General features: G+C 42.1%; 2 non-coding genes across 2 annotated transcripts; one reads left to right on the top strand and one right to left on the bottom strand.

Annotated features, from left to right (window-relative positions):
* Positions 1-3404: 3404 nt before the first annotated feature.
* Positions 3405-3479, bottom strand: Trnas-uga (transfer RNA serine (anticodon UGA)). The gene has a single exon. It is a non-coding gene; the product is annotated as a tRNA-Ser (tRNA).
* Positions 3480-3642: 163 nt separating this feature from the next.
* On the top strand, positions 3643-3717 carry Trnas-uga (transfer RNA serine (anticodon UGA)). The gene has a single exon. It is a non-coding gene; the product is annotated as a tRNA-Ser (tRNA).
* The last annotated feature ends 12254 nt before the right edge of the window (positions 3718-15971 follow it).

A 15971-nucleotide genomic window follows, 5' to 3' on the forward strand; every position in this document is an offset into this window, starting at 1 on the left:
TCTTATTATATATTAATCATTCTTTATAAACAAGTATTTGCCTTCTGGCCGAATTTGCTGTTTTAATTAAGCCAAAAATAGCGAGTATCACAGGTTCGATGACGGTTTGGATGTACCGTGCACTATTCAGTGTCCCCTCGACGATCACCAGTGGTGTACGGCCAGTGTAGGAGATCGCTCCCCACACCATGATGCCGGGTGTTGGCCCTGTGTGCCTCGGTCGTATGCAGTCCTGATTGTGGCGCTCACCTGCACGGCGCCAAACACGCATACGACCATCATTGGCACCAAGGCAGAAGCGACTCTCATCGCTGAAGACGACACGTCTCCATTCGTCCCTGCATTCACGCCTGTCGCGACACCACTGGAGGCGGGCTGCACGATGTTGGGGCGTGAGCGGAAGACGGCCTAACGGTGTGCGGGACCGTAGCCCAGCTTCATGGAGACGGTTGCGAATGGTCCTCGCCGATACCCCAGGAGCAACAGTGTCCCTAATTTGCTGGGAAATGGCGGTGCGGTCCCCTACGGCACTGCGTAGGATCCTACGGTCTTGGCGTGCATCCGTGCGTCGCTGCGGTCCGGTCCCAGGTCGACGGGCACGTGCACCTTCCGCCGACCACTGGCGACAACATCGATGTACTGTGGAGACCTCACGCCCCACGTGTTGAGCAATTCGGCGGTACGTCCACCCGGCCTCCCGCATGCCCACTATACGCCCTCGCTCAAAGTCCGTCAACTGCACATACGGTTCACGTCCACGCTGTCGCGGCATGCTACCAGTGTTAAAGACTGCGATGGAGCTCCGTATGCCACGGCAAACTGGCTGACACTGACGGCGGCAGTGCACAAATGCTGCGCAGCTAGCGCCATTCGACGGCCAACACCGCGGTTCCTGGTGTGTCCGCTGTGCCGCGCGTGTGATCATTGCTTGTACAGCCCTCTCGCAGTGTCCGGAGCAAGTATGGTGGGTCTGACACACCGGTGTCAATGTGTTCTTTTTTCCATTTCCAGGAGTGTAGATTGCCACAAACATTGCCCAGCAACAGCGTCTACAATGTTGCCGAACACGTGGCTGCAATTCATCTACTGGCATTGTTGCCAGGCAACATTCTTGGATTGTGTTTTGTTAATATGTTATTTTAAGGCCCATGTAATTTACATTCAGCGTCGGCGTTCATTTAAACCATTCCTTACGCAATCTCTTCAAACATATCCTTTGGCTGTATCGGCACACACTTTGATAACTCACTTACAGAAATTTTACCAATGGTTAAGCGTCTGTACATTTCCAAATGTAGTGGCCTTTTACGTACAAAAACTGCTTTTTTTGTCCACCCCCGTTAGCTGAGTGGTCAGCGTGGCGGAATGCCACGCAAAGGGGCCCGGGTTCGATTCCCCGCTGAGGCAGGAAATTTTCTCCGCTCAGGGACGGGGTGTTGTGTTGTCCTCATCACCAATTCATCCCCATCTCTGACGCGCAAGTCGCCCAATGTGGCGTCGAACGCAATAAGTACTTGCTCACGGCGGCTGAACTTCCCCGAATGGTGGACTCCCGGCCCACAATGCTGTACGCTTATTTCCATTTCACTGCTGTTCTTACTCGAAAAATGGAGTACTAAGGCATGTTTTTCCTATGTCTAAGCCAAGACATTTCTCTTTTTCCTTTTCTTTGTTTTCAGCCATCAACAATTAGGTTAATACAGTTGATATTGATTAGTGAACTATTTAGCTATCGAAGCACGCCATAAGACAAAAAGAAAAAAAAAACGACGCACCACCTAGGAATTACCTGAAAGTGATGGATATCGGTACATTTGATGTAAATCTCCAGACAAACAAATAATTACAGTGTCAGAAAGAATTGATGATTTGTGCAAGAGAAAGAGCTTGACAAATGGAGCAGGTCAATAATGCGTTGGTCCACCTGTGGCCATCTGTAAGCAGTTATTCGGCTTGACTGATTGACAAAGTTGTAGCGCGTTTTCATAAAGGATATCGTGCCAAATTCTGTCCAACTGACAAGTCAGATTATCGAACTCCCGAGTTCGTTGGAGTGTACTGTCCATAATGCTCCAAACGTTTTCAATTGGGGAGAGATCCTTCGACCTTGCTGGCCAAGGTGTAGTTTGGAAAGCACGAAGACAACAGCAGCGTCTCCAGACACGCCTTCGGCCTGAAATGTGACTGACTGGAGTACAATCTTCAATGATGAGTTCGACTTGGAACTGAACCTAGTCAAAACATTTAGCACAGCATCGTCATATAGATCTAAAATAAGGTTTAGAATAGGCCACATCGTCCACACATTTTGACGATGCCATTATGGCCTTATCACTTTAGGCATGGTGTAAAAAAGATCTGAGGATGGTCATTACGGACTGAAACCGGTCATCGTCTAAAGAATTGATATTGTGATCAAATACTGGAATAAAAAACATTTGGCAGTATCGGATCACTGTTTGTATATGCGACTATGTCGCAATTGGTGAAACTAGTCTATCCTCGCTTGATATCATTTATTTTATATTCTAAATGAGACGAAAATCTCAACGTAGGTTCCACACCTGAAATTTGACAGTTTTGTAACATTTGTTCTGAAATTATTTGTCCATTTTGCACTGGCAACCGGTTTTTTTCCTTGCCATATTCATCTACTCATTGTCTGCGAAACATTGGTTCGATTCACGTTATTGTTTCAGTTCTTTTTTTTTTTTAGTATGGAACTACGTCAGGAAAAGAAATTCATAGTCCGATTGCTTAATCCATTAGAAACTCGATCACGGTCAACTAAATCCTGAATAAGTGAAAACGTTAACTTAATTTAGAGATTCAGTCCCATAACCATACACAAAAAATTGTAATACTTGGTCCTATATCAAAACTCAGATACATCAGGTAAACAGTAGGTTATCGGGGTAGGCAGTACTTTCAGTTATCACCGTAAACGACCGTCCTTGCAAAAATCATGTTCGTCTTACAAGCTAATTCTGAGCGATCTCCCCAGATCTGTTAAGTTGCCATCGCCTTGCTACTGATTATTATTACCTCCCAGAAAGGTGTCACTGCTTCAAACCAAAGAGTCTCTTTAACGCTCACCACTATTTTGGCGACCACCAATATCTACAGTGTGAAAGGCATTGCATCAAAATTAGCCTGGCCCAAAATTACTACTGTACACAGACAATGATGACATGTAATTCTCGTCTCTCTCTCATTTCGAAGATACAAAGAAAACAAGAAGATAAGGCTTACACAAGCAGTAAGAACACACTAGAAGTATCAATTAATTACTATCACCTTACAGTTGCATATTGTTATGCCTGAAGAAAGCAATAAACTTTGTCACAAAAACGTGTACTAGCCAACAAATTAAGTAACGAAACTTCCTGGCAGATTAAAACTGTGTGCCCGACCGAGACTCGAACTCGGGACCTTTGCCTTTCACGGGCAAGTGCTCTACCAACTGAGCTACCGAAGCACGACTCACGCCCCGTCTCACAGCCTTACTTCTGCCAGTATCTCGTCTCCTACCTTCCAAACTTTACAGAAGTTTACAAGGTTCGCAGGAGAGCTTCTGTAAAGTTTGGAAGGTAGGAGACGAGATACTGGCAGAATTAAGGCTCTGAGACCGGGCGTGAGTCGTGCTTCGGTAGCTCAGTTGGTAGAGCACTTGCCCGTGAAAGGCAAAGGACCCGAGTTCGAGTCTCGGTCGGGCACACAGTTTTAATCTCCCAGGAAGTTTCATATCAGCGCACACTCCGCTGCAGAGTGAAAATCTCATTCTGAAATTAAGTAACCTTTATGTTTCATTATCAGCATTAAATGATTAATAACCAGTACATTGTACATAATACGGGGACCCATATTGTATTGTTGTGCACTATTAATCAATCTTTAACTGTACAAAATCACGTATGATTTAAGCAAGATGTGCTTTAGTGAAAGTAACTTGGTTACTGAACAGCACATTAACTGTGAGATTTAAAACTTTCCCGACGCACATATTGTTCCACATAATTTCGGGCGAACAGCCGGATATTTTGCAGCTTCCTGCCACAATATTTCGGCGCAGAGCCTTCTGGTGATCTTCAGGTGATACTGGCGAAAACTCCCTGAGCTCTGGGATTTAAGGCCCCTCCGGCACATGCGTGGTGGATTCACTTGGCGTCCCGCGTGCGCTACTTGAGCCCGTTCGATTCTGCTGTGCCGCGCGCCCTCCGTGGTGAAAACTCGCCGCATCGATATCAATTAGATTGTCTCCGCGCGGTTCCATCACAGAACTACCCTGATTACGGAGGATACGAAGTTTTTCGACGATTGGATTCCATGCCGAATTCAGTTGGTAACCGCCGTCACGATCAATAAGACACTCATTGTCAGACAGCCGTATTTCCACGGATTCGTTAATAACATAACTTCAAAAGTTAGACATATGGTCCACAATTTTTGTCTCATTGTAATTCATGGCATGACCAGTGGAAATACAGTGTTCTGCGATGGCAGACTTGCAAGGCTGAAGAAGGCGAGTATGCCGCTGATGTTCTGCAATGCGATCCTGCACAGTACGCGTCGTTTGCCCTATAAAAGATCTGCCACATTCACACGGAATCCTATAAACACCTGCCTTGCGCAGCTCTAGGTCATCTTTGACAGAGCCCAACAGCGGCGAAATTTTTGTTGCAGGGCGAATGATTGCTTTCACTTGATATTTTCTTAGTATTCTGCCTATTTGCGCTGAAATATTACCAATACACGGTAAATAGGCAGTCGTTTTAAAGGCCTCTTCCTCTTCTTTGCTCCGTCGTTTACAGGTCTGCAGCGCTCTCTCCACTTGATGGGACGAATACCCACTCTCCTTTATATTGTTTGTAAATGTCTTCCTGTCTATTTACGTCTCTTGGCTGAAAAGCAGCGCTTATGCTGCTGCCACCCGCCCCTGATGGGGAATGGAAATGACAATAAAGGAAAAAAAAAAGAGTTTTCGCCAGTATCACCTGAAGAAGGCCAAAAGGCTCTGCGCCGAAATATTGTGGCAGGAAGTTGCAAACATCCTGCGTTCACCGGAAATTTTGTGGAACAGCACATTAACTGGCACATTTGGACCCAGAATCTGTTAGGGTACAGTATTGCTAGCTCTTCTAGTCAAACGCTCACTACGTACAAATGCATAAGGTATTACCAAGGTATCCTTTAATGAAATTTGACGGATTAGTGATCTGCACTCTAAGGTACGGGGTTCCTCAAACAGTTATACCATACTTCAAACTCTTTTACATGCACTTTTACTATGAACCAACTTACAGAATACAGATACATGCCCTTTTAAAAATAGTTCACTGACTATAATCTGTGCGGCATACAACATACATTGCAAAACGTTTTTCAGAACAAATTTGCATAGCAAATAAAATATACTTAGTAGAACTTCTGTAAGAAAAAATTATGTAAAGATTATTTAGTATTTAATGAAGTCATTCACTCTTATGAACACATGAAACACTTGCAAATTGCAGTATCTCTCCGTAAAGAAAACTGGCTTCAATTAACATTCCTGTAATTTAGAAAATCCGTGTCAAATAAATTAATTAACCGTTTTAATAACATCTTTCACTTGTATGATTACTGGGAACTATTTACGGAGTATGAATAGGAACCTGACATAGGTAAAGCGAGGCAGGCTAATAATATATGCCGACACACGTAGTTCAAACAAGATTTATATTGAATAAGCATCACGAAATACTTGTTCATGTAAAAGTAACAATTCAGATTCGTTACAGTGCCTGGAGTTCGTCGAAATGTTGCTGTACTGAATCGGCGGCGGTGGACAGAATTGTGAAAGCGTGGCTTTTTACATAACACTCCCTGTATACCTCTCCTATAAAAGAGGGAAATATAAAGCAGAGCATGTCGTTAAGCGCTACGTTGGCATTAAAAAATGCCAATTTCTCGCATTGTCCAGTTTAACACACTTTAGAGTTTACCTGTAATTTCGCCTCGCTCTTCCCTCCACTTGGTTCCACATTAATAGCTGGCCACAGACCCATAACTTGCGTTCACTTAACAGACGGGGAGGGACTTCCCTTCACCTTTTCCTATCAATTCTAAAAGCCCTTAGCATGAACCAGCTGCATTACATAGTAGTTTCATACCTCCAGTGATCAAAAGGACATGGGTATCATAATAACATTCAGTAAAAATATACAAATGTGAAAACATACAAAATTAAGGAAACAATTTTATATATGCTGGATATCGAGCTGCTCCTACCGATGAGTTTTATCCAACGCGAAATGCCTTCAAATACCACACGCACGATCTTCATATTGTGTTGATCGCTATGTGCAAACTATTAGTCATACAAAGAAAAATATGAACATGACGTAATTGAGGGAAATTTAATATAGTTAAATTTTGTACTGAGATAAATTTTGCTAGAGGCAGTATTTTCCGAATTATTTAAGAAAACGTACGAAAGTGGCCTTCAAAGCAGTTTTTATTCAATAACTCGAAAACCAAGGCCTCCAGCGAAAACATATCACAGTACAAAATGTAACTACGTTAAATTTCCTACGAAAAGGTCTTGTTCATTATTTCTGTAGGACTAATAATTTGTACATAGCGAGCGTGAGAATAAAATCTTGCATGTGGTATTTGAAGGTGTTGTCTGCCCTAAGAGTCTTCTGGAGCGTTTCTCTGGTATTTCAGCAGATATTTGCATTTCCTTAGAAAATGAAGTTTAACCATCACCTGTTTTATTTAACCTATATACCATCACCGGTTTCGGTCATAGACTATCATTACTGGATGTCTGTCAACATCGAAACTGAGAAAAATCGAAAAAATACTATGTACACGACAATGACATAACAAAAATGTGGGTATATATATAATTACAGAGAAAAAGAGATCCTTTAAAAACATATCCCATTTTCTTTTTAAGCTGGTACAAAGTACTCAAGTAATAAAAATAATAGTTCCATAAGTATTTGTTGAAAATCGGGAGCTCTATCTTCTTATCTCGTGTTTTCTACTGAAAATGTCGTGCTTGTACTCTTGTTAACTTTACTATTACAGATATCACCTAAACTTTTTCTTAATTGGTCCTGTGCGCAACAAATAACTTACTTGGTCTTTATGCTGCCACTGCTTCATCTGCTGCATTCCATTATTTAACAAAAACATAAAAAAAACCTATTATTCATGCTGAGTGTAGTGCATGTTCTGTATGGCGGCTCCTGCTGTTGCTGATGCTGCTGCTTACTATAACTACATATAATTCAAGAGAAAGGGTCTGGTCAAATCTAAACTCGATAACTGATAATCCAAACAAGTAATTCCTTTTTTCAAAAACTATTTTCTGAAAGCGATTCTTTCTCATTCAGTTAACATGGAACTTTCGCTTCGTATGTAAATCTGCCTCCAGTGGCATTAAAGCAATATTACATATTAATCAAACTCTTGAACAGACTGAAATACTTCTCAATTGAATACATAGTGAAACAATTCCTTGACAATAACAAAAGAAATCAATGACAAAAATCAATACTTAATCTATTCGCCTAACAATGGTTTCCCTTATGAATTCAACTCCTATCATTATCAAAATTACAGTCTGCTGCTACGCACATACACAAAACCTTTTCTTTAAATTAATAAGCGTGCTGCAAATTATAAAAAATATCAACTCAATACCAAATCCTGTGTCGCTGCTGGCGGACACGGCAGTACGGCAGCTCGGCGACGACCCCTCGCCCAACACACGTGCGCACCACAGCAGGCGGGCTCCTACACTGGCTTCCAAACTGCCACTAAGAATCGTGCACTGCGAAGCGCGGCAACAATATCTAAGATTCCAGAGCTTGTGTATGCGCGCTGTAGCCAACCTTTAAATCCTAAGAGAGTATTGCCAACTCTCATTGTACACCAGAAACATGGTTTATTTAATTCGTTATTTTTAACATGTCTGGTTATATTGTTAAGTGGACTTCACTTTCATTTAGTTATTGTGCGCACTGTAACTTTCACTATCAGTGGTCTCCATGTTTTCCGTCTGTCACAGATGTTTAGTAAAGATTGTAAGAGGTCCATCATTAAGCAATTTGATGCTAGCGCACTAGAGCAGATGTAATTTCGATGGATTGCTCACGTGCTGCCTGCGATATGTAAGCTATAAGAGAATCTCAGACCAAAGAGCAGTGTTGACTGCAGTAGGAACTGTGTAGTAGTAGGAGTAAGTAGTTGCTAGCGAGCAGTCTGGTGTACCATGTTGGCTGGGCCGGTCGTGTGGAACGATGGCGGAGCCTGAGCGTTGTAGTGTACGGTAAAAGCAGCCTCGCGCATATGTAGTATTGTTATATCTAGTCCCATGTAAATGTTTTTTTTTAAATCTCTTAATATTAATCTTTCTCAGTTGTTTCTTTTTATACATGACAAATCTATTGGCCAGCATTGCACTGAGCAGCGCCAGAAAAATTTCTTATAGGAGTAGATATATACGCGTTATCCGGCGACCTAATTGAGGTAAGATTTTTCAATTTCTTCAGAATGAATTTTCAGGGCCATGACGCAGCACTGCTGACGTCCAAAATTTACCAGTTTAAATTCATAGTCAATTATTGAAAGGTTATAAGTGAGTCACATTTTTTATTAGGAGATTAGTCACATTTTATTGTTCCAAGGTTACGGAATTAATCTGTAGGAAGTTACGCTGAATGTGAATGAAATAAACAATTATATATATATTTTACTGTTGGGAGGTTACAGAATCTATTATGGGGAGGTTACAAGATGTTCTGTCCTTTTCTTTGCTAATTACAAAAGTACTATCTTTGATGTTACTCTGCAAATGTGGGACTTTGCCAGAGTTTCCTCCTCTATGGTACATTGTCTATTTGATCTGAAGCATTGTAAGATATGTTAGTTACTATTTCAAGGACGGATTACGACAATTGTTTGGATGGTTTGACAGTGTCAACCTTGAGTTTATACCAGCTTCAAAGGAAAATAGGATACGTTTTTAGTTGATCCTTTTCATCTTGTGAATATACATAAGTAATTTTGCACCCATATTTTTGTTGAATTATGTCATTTTCTTGTACATTGTATTGTTCCATTCCTTTTCCTTTTTCGATGTAGACAGACATCTAGTGATGAAGGTGTGTGAATGAATAGATGAAACAGCTGATGGTTAAAATGCATTTTCTAAGGTAGTTAACGGCTGTTGGTTCTCCCCTGGCAAAAAGTATTAAAATTTGAAATTTCGTTTTTGCAACGTGTAGCTGGAGTCAGCCTAAATAAATTCTGTTCATCACGTCTTCCACGTGATGCCCACTGTCTACAGAACGTGTCGGTTTGTTCCCCATTACGTCCAAAATAATTTTTAAGGCGGAACTTTACGCGTCCATTCGATTAAGTGGTCCAGAATTAGCCCAGTGCGATATTTTTTTTATCGCTATGTATAAACATGGTCAGTGAAAGACAAAGAATAAACATTATTCCAGCAGCAACTAAACAGCGCTGCTACCGAGTGGTAGTAGTCAGGACGTGCCTGAGCAGTGCTGCAGCTGCTGGAGTATGGCTTGTTATTAATACAGATCGATGAAGTGAATATCGTTCTAGACAAATATGGGACGGCTTAACCGAGTGGGCACGTAAAATTAAGTAACGACCGGCGTCGTCCGTATGTGTGGGTATTGTTATTACATGAATGTAAATCCTATTATAAGTAGTGGTTTCAGAAATAAATTATCCGCTTTAGGTCTGCCAGACGTGTTACTTCTCCTTACATAATTCAAATTTCACTAAATTGCAGTTTTCGTACTAATTACAAATTCGACTAACCAGTCAAAATTAATTTTCGCAATCACATATACACGCACTCAGTCAGTCGTCGTTTGGGCGCTGTAGTCATCTGTCACACTGGCGATTAGTTTTCACGCATTCCAACATTGTACCGGTCTGTTTTATTCGGAATCGATGGCTTTCCGACAAATTTCGGCATAGGGTATAGAGAACGAAGTGGCAAGCAAGTTTATAAGTTTATTCCACAAGATTTCGGGATTGCAGCCGGATCTCATCGACTTCTTTCCACGATATTTCGGCTGACAACCTTACAGCCATCTTCAGGCGAGTGTTTGACACTGCAGATTGCTAGTGCAAGTCGCCTGAAGATGGCTGTAAGGTTGTCAGCCGAAATATCGTGGAAAGAAGTCGATGAGATCCGGCTGCAATCCCGAAATCTTGTGGAATATTCGATACGCCGGGAAAATTTCAAGAGTCACAAGTTTATAAGTTAATGATTCGAAATTGGGCTCCTTCCATTATAATCGTGTTACTGGAGTTCCTGTTGTTCCACATCCCACGATAATCTCTAGTGCATGGCTGTTTATACAGACTGCTTTATTTGCACCCTTAAGAAGACTTGTGTCATACATACGTCACAAAGTACGGCATCGCCGTTTTTAGGTTTCATTGGGTAGCGGGAGTGAAGGGCAAGTTAGGTGTAACGCCATAGATTTCTGTCCTCATGCATTCTTTTACATTTTTCAGGTCGTGTATTCTCTGTCTTCTTAATTTTTAGCGTTCCTTAACAGCATCACATGTTATTACACGTTTCACAGCCATACGGTTCTGTGTTTAAGAGTAGTCCCTCATTCCCATATCAATAGCTGATATCAAAGGAGCTTAATTTTTATTTAAAAAAATTCAAGAGGATGAGACATTATACTGAAAAGTAGACACACACTGCCAATTTCTTTGTAAATTGGACTTGATTTTGTAATCACTGAAATAACATCACACACTCACTCAACAAGTGAAACTTCATCATCTTCCTTCCTCATCTTCTGGGTGCTTCACTTTTTTTGTAAGACAATGTATTAGCTGAATAATACTGGCGAAAAGATGCGACCCTACATTACATCCGTTTTAACACGAAATTCTCTTCCTTCACTTCCCATTGTTATTATTTTCACTTTTGTTTTGCATGTATCGTAGAATAATTCCTTGTTTCTGTTTCTCAGCCCTACTCTCGCAAGAACTGTGAAAGCCTTGTTCGACCCTTAAACTCATGAACTCTTTCTATAGGTCAAAATAAGGACAGCGTACTATTTTTCTTCAAGCTGCATTTTGCTAGCAAGTGCTACGTTAGGATTGTTTGTCTAATACCTTATACCTTTCTGAAACCAAACTGAACTTCGGCATCGACGCCAGGTATTCAAGTATTTCACTGTGTTGTAAGAGGTTTCACGGTGTTAATGTAGGAAGTAACGAATGATGTTGGGCGAAATAATACCCTTTAACTACTAGTTAAGTGAGAAATAAAATGTCTGCAGTATCTATGTAGTATACAGCAAAGACAAGAGCAATGTACATTCCATGCATTATCTGATTTCAGCAACATAACCAGTATTATTATGTATTCACTACCTTGGGAAAGTGTTTTGAGTATCGCTTTTGTACTCGAGTTGATTCATGCAAATGCAGTATAATTCTCATATTGTGCTTTTTATCGAAAAAGAGTGCTATTTTAAAAACCTTTTTAGAAATGAGTGCTTTTTGTATTAAAGAAAAGCTGTAACTATGCACTGTAATTAAGGCGCGCGTGAGTGTAATAAAATTTATTTCAAATCCTATATATTACTCGCTATTTGAGTATTTCTTCTTTTAGATTTTACCTTCAATTTTTCTTTTTTGTGAAAACATAGCAAAATTAGGCAGTCGCTTTTATTCTGAATAAGTCCATCAGTGATCAAGAATGACTGAAAAATACCTAAGCAAACAATAGATTGCGATACGTTTGTTCTACTCACCCAACAACAATGACACCAAAGATACTTGACACGAAAGCCACCTCTGTAGCGTTATCCGAAAGCCTTGCCTCAGGCCGAGGACTAATCGACAGTATTACTATCTAATGAGTAATTACTACTTGTTATGAGTGAAACGTTGACAGTAAATTGTTTAAAGGATGCGTCCATGGATGGGATTCGTGTAATTGATGAGATCTGAGTGCGAATGCCTCTTTGACATCAAGGTAGTCTCCCGCGCTAATGATGACTGGTATGTGGTTCTCCTGTGGACCATATCACTATCGTTTTGAACGTCATCAGTTTCTGAAACCACCTGAGAACCACTATCATCCGCCTCAGTTAAATGAACAAAATTCTTTATTCTTTCATCTGAAATTCCTTGTTGGACATTGCGTGGTTTGTCTCCGCTTGGAACACCTCAGTTATAAAATTTTATCATGGTATGGTAAAAATAATTGATTACTTCATAACCGAGGCTATCAAATCCTTCAACGCCACAAACTAATTCTCGGATTTTTAAATATTCACTGCAGGTACTGAGTCGCACAACATCTGGAAATAACACTAGTTTCTCACAAGCATCGCTACGTATGAGAAGATAGTGCATCCGCTCTTCCTACTTGGTACTTCAGGTACGGCAGTCGCTTGTCACTCACCTATAGTGCTCACTCAATTGTTGCAGCACACAGCAGAGATCGGAAACCTTTTGAGGATCGCACCTGCGAGAATACAGCGTCAACGAGACATACCTGTGTTCTTCAGGTTGGAGCAAGGTCAGGCGTCGCAACAGCGGATTCCGTTTTTCCTTGTTGACGCTGTTTCTGCGTTATTATGACATAGTTTGGGAACTCTATTTGGTTCAAATGGCTCTAAGCACTATAGGACTTAACATCTAAGCTCTAAGCACTATGGGCCTTAACATCTGAGGTCATCAGTCCCGTAGACTAAGAACTACTTAAACCTAACAAACCTAAGGACATCAAACACATCCATGTCCGAGGCAGGATTCGAACCTGCGATCGTAGCAGCAGTGCGGCTCCGGACTGAAGCGCCTAGAACTGCTCGGCCACAGCGGCCAGCAACTCTGTTTGTGACATCTTAAAATTCATCTGTGATCTCTGATAACAATACAGTAAAAAGACTTCGTTTCAACCTTGGGATAGGTAAAAGTCAAAACTTATATACACTGGCGGGAAAAAAATTGCTGCGCCAGCACATACGACGTCGATTTTGATCCGATGACGGTATACACTACCTGCGGGGTAGTAGATCTACTCTAATGGTTTCAAAGTCTTCTGTCAACACATAGCAAATTGGAGTAGCCACCACAGCGTCTCCGGCCGCTGTGGCCGAGCGGTTCTAGGCGCTTCAGTCTGGAACCGTGCGACCGCTACGGTCACAGGTTCTAATCGCGCCTCGGGCATGGATGTGTGTGCTGTCCTTAGGTTAGTTAGGTTTAAGTAGTTCTAAGTTCTAGGGGACTGGCGACCTCAGATGTTAAGTCCCATAGTGCTCAGAGCCATTTGAACAATGTGAACCACACCGTCATCTATGACTACCGTTTAATAGGGAATGCTCATAGCCAGAAGGCTCAGTGTGGTGCAGACGTGTGAAAGAAGCAGGCAACAATTCCACGGAGACGCTCCCTACAGCAAACTGAGGAAGTTTGAAAGGGGTCAGATTGTGGCGTTCAGAGTGGGGGGATGGTCCTTTCCAAAATTGCCACCCAAGTTGTACGTGCTGCGTCACTTGTGCAACGAAGATGGGATCAGTGGTCACGTGAACATTCTCACACCCGTAGACGAGATTCTGGACGTCCACGCAGCACAAACGGCAGGTCAGGATCGTCGTATTGCAAGGGCAGCAGTGGCAGATTGTACAACTACCGTAGCACAGATACGAGAGCTTGTGAGCCAAGACGTATCTACACGAACTGTTGCGAACCGGTATTAGCACTGAGACTCTGGGTACGCACACCTATAGTCCGTCTTCCACTAACGCCACACCATCGACGTGCTCAGTAGTGCAGTCAGAGGATCACTTGGACAATGGAATGGCGTGCCTTGGTGTTCAACGACGAAAGGAGATTCTGTCTGCACACAAGTGATGATCGTTTGCGCGTACGACCTAGACCTGGTGAACGCTGTCTCCCAAAGTGCATTTGTCCGAGACACACTAAGCCCATCGCAAGCCTTACGGTCTGGGGTGCGAAAGCTACAACTCTCGTTCACCTTTGATGTTTCTGGAGTGGACGCTAACCAGCGCTCGATACGTGCAGATTGTTGTTAGACCCATTATTTCCCCTTTCTTCCAACAGGAAAGTGATGTACTGTTCCAAAAGGGTAATGCTTGCTTACACCCTGCCCGTGAAACTCAACGTGCTCTGCCAGTCGTGCAGCAACTTCCCTGGCCAGCACGGTCTCCAGACTTCTCTCCAATCGACCTCTTGTGGGATATGATAGGACGACAAGTTGACTCGTGTCTGCCCCCGGTAGCTGAGTGGTCAGCTCGACAGAATGTCAATCCTCAGGGCCTGGGTTCGATTCCTGGTTGGGTCGGAGATTTTCTCCACTCAGGGACTGGGTGTTGTGTTGTCCTAATCATCCCCATCGACGCGGAAGTCAACGGAGCGGTGTCAACTCGAAAGGCTTGCACGCGGCGAACGGTCTACCCGACGGGAGGAACTAGCCACACGACATTTTTTATTTAGTTGACTCATGTGACTCGTCAACCAAAAACTCTTACAGACGACCTACGTCAACAGGTAGAGTACGCGTGGCATAACGTATCCCAGGACAATATCTGCCATCCGTACGATCAATTCTATACCTGGCACAGCGCCTATATTGCTGCCCATGGACGCTACACCACGAATTGCATGGATCGATACCTGGTACCTCTGAACCGCTTGTGCTACTCATCTGTAACTGTACTCTTTTCATGTACGGTTGCAACAAGAAATATTGTGTGAATTGGGAACTCTAAAAGGGTATACTAATTTTCTTTTCGGCACCGTATGTTAAGATAAAATAAAGTAAGCGAAAGAAACATGGCTAACTGTCGCTGAGATCAGTTTCAAAAGTGAAAAACAACTACCGGAACACCGCGTGAGCTATACGTCGGCTGCTGAGTGGAATGCGCGCAGGAGGAATGTTACTGCGGTTAGGACGTGGTCTGCGCGGGATATTATGCACTGCTCTTAACACTTTTTATGAATGTAACTACTCGAAAACTGTTTCCGTGCCTAACTCTGAAGAGTTTCGTGAGACGTGAATGTATTAAATCGCCTCAAATATTCAGTGCACTGAAATAATATTGGTCAAATTCTCGATTTGTGTACATGATATCAGTACTGTAGGAGCTGTATCAATAATGTACTAATATTGTCATTGCGTATGCAGCTATTAAAATGTTTGTGTGTTACGACAGTATTTCGATTTATTCAGTTAAAACATTGCCAATTGTAGGATCTTGATCTGTTTCTTGATTTCAATGTGGATGTGGTGTCTGCATTCGCATTTCTGTAGCAAATCACCACACTTTTTAGGAATCAGTAAGTTCATGGTACACAGTTTTTAACATGCCTGTGACACAGTTAATAATTAGTTACTCTGCTCTTAGCCACAACGCGAACATACATAGAAGATCTGAAACTTGCAAAGTGCACGCGATACAGTCAAAGTGAACAGAGTTCACTTCAAACCCGTAACTATAATGTCGTCCATACACGGCTGTATTGTCGTAGTTACACGACCCTGTTCAGTTGGCGGTTTTTCACAGTCCAACTTCTCTGTCCACGATAAACATTTTCAGAATCCGGTACGGAAAGAACAGAAACATATAACACCATTAACGAGTTCTGTTTGCACCGACTTAAAAGAAAACCAACACAGACATTACACCCTCCGCATTCGTGCCTCCTCCATCTAACACAGGCCCTCTACACACACTGCTCCACCGTCACTATCTATACTCCCAGATCGCTCTCGCTCTATTTACAGTATCTCAATATATTTTTAATTGTACAGACTATTTTAGTCATAATAAACATTTTCCGCTAATGATAAACAAGAGAAACTTATTTACTCATGTAAAAAGTTAATTTCATACACACATTATCTCTAACGAACACAAGACAAATAAACACTATAGTATATA

This window comes from Schistocerca serialis, chromosome 1, assembly GCF_023864345.2.
Source record: "Schistocerca serialis cubense isolate TAMUIC-IGC-003099 chromosome 1, iqSchSeri2.2, whole genome shotgun sequence".
NCBI classification, from domain to species: Eukaryota; Metazoa; Arthropoda; class Insecta; order Orthoptera; family Acrididae; genus Schistocerca; species Schistocerca serialis.